General features: G+C 37.2%; 1 protein-coding gene across 1 annotated transcript in view; it reads right to left on the reverse strand.

The window, feature by feature from the left end:
- ENPP1 (ectonucleotide pyrophosphatase/phosphodiesterase 1) overlaps positions 1-1,857 on the reverse strand; it is a 64,019-nt gene that overhangs the window by 112 nt on the left and 62,050 nt on the right. The gene's annotated exons all lie outside the window — the stretch shown is intronic.

Genomic DNA, 1,857 nt, shown 5'->3' on the forward strand with positions numbered 1-1,857 from the left:
GAATTCTTGAGGTTTTTTTTGTTAACTCATATATCCCAGACTTGCAGCTGAAGAAGTCAGCAATCTGGAAATGCTGAATACAGACAAAAAGAAGCCCCGAACAAGGCCTGTGCTCTCTCTAGCCAGAGAAACAGAAGAGTAGCCTAGCAAGAGAGAAAACAATAACTTCTCCACTCCAGCCAAACGCCAGAGAAAAGACCATGACCCCACCCATACCAGCAAAGGCGGAGTGGGGAACCTAGAATTCTACCCTTGCCAGGCTATAAAGAGGTGCCCCAAGTGCCTTACCAGGGTGATATTAGAGAAGGCTGAGTAGGGAACTGGTAATTTTGTCCCTACCTGGTGACAACAAAGCTCTCCATGCCACCCCTGTCCACAGCGTCAGTGGAGACCACGTTGGGGCAGTACCAGCACACCTTGTACATCCCAGCCGGGTAGGCATCAATGGAAGCCAAGAGTGGAACTGAACTCCCACCATGTCCAGTAACAAGGGTTCCCTCTCACCCCAAGTATCAATGGAGGACATGGATTTTATAGCAGCCATCATAAAAAATGTTTCGATAAGCAATTACAAACATTCTTGAAACAAATGAAAAAATAGAAGGTCTCAGCAGAGATAAAAATTCTCAGCAAATAAAAAATACAATAACTGAAATGTGTGTGTGTGTGTGTGTGTGTGTGTGTATACAAACACACACAATGTATGGGCTCAACAGCAGAATAGATTAGATACAGGAAGAGTGAACTTAAAGATAGAACAATAGAAATTACTCAATTTGAACAGAGAGATAATTTAAAAAAAAAATTTTTTAGATAAAAATAATGTATAGAGTTCCAGAGATCTGAGGAACTAAAACAGAAACCAATGAAACTTTCTAAATTATTAAACAGTATTTAGGTGCCTTTATGGCCTTGAGGCTGTTGAAGAATGAGTATTATATGAAGGACAAATACAAATAAATCTTCAGTGTACTAATAGGACACCTAAGTTAGACCCAGGTAGCCTGAAAGTGAATGTAGCCTTTGAAGGTTCACATGTCAGCACTAAAGGATATAGTCTATGCAGTGGAGAAATCAAGTTCATTTATCATGACCACCAAAAGATATGAAGTGATGGTAACATGTTCTCTTCAAATCTGTGGAACTTCAAAATGAACAGCTCAGTACAATATAGCTCTGCTGCTGGTGGGGTCATTTTTGTGCACAGAGGAGGAAAAATGCCACCTTGCATGTGTTGACAAGTTCTCTAAAGATTCACCAAGACAGACATTTTTGACAGTGTAAAAGAAACACTTTTAGAGCTATTTTCAACCCATGTTAATTACCAGTGAGCAGAATGGGATTTTTTTTTTTTTTGGTACAAATATAGAGTAAAATTTTACAACAGGTCAATGTACTCAATTCATAGATCTTCCCTCAAAGTTTAACTTGTTAGAATCATTAAATCTAAAAAAGCCATCACGAGAAAATAATAATACAAGATTACATATTTTGGCTTTTGAAGACTTCAGAAACATTTTGTTTCTATTAACTTTTTTTAAAATTAAAACTAATATACATGAAATTCAAAAATCACTTCTAAAAAAATCAAGAATTATTTTTAAATTCTCGTGAAGAAACTAGTGTAACATGGATTATTCCAATCCTATTCATTAGTCTAGTGTTTGCCGGCTCCATAAAAGTTTATCGATGATAATAAGGTTCAAATATCTGGTGTCCACAGGTTATTTCTGCCCTTAAGAGAAGTAGAAGAGCAGTTTTCGGTTTGGTCTGTCTTTATTCCTGAATTTGAACAATTCTTACACATTTGAACAATGTGCGATATTCAACAGGAACACTTTCCTATTGCTCTGCTGA

This window comes from Pteropus vampyrus, unplaced genomic scaffold (genome assembly GCF_000151845.1).
Source record: "Pteropus vampyrus isolate Shadow unplaced genomic scaffold, Pvam_2.0 Scaffold43, whole genome shotgun sequence".
Lineage (NCBI taxonomy): Eukaryota > Metazoa > Chordata > Mammalia > Chiroptera > Pteropodidae > Pteropus > Pteropus vampyrus.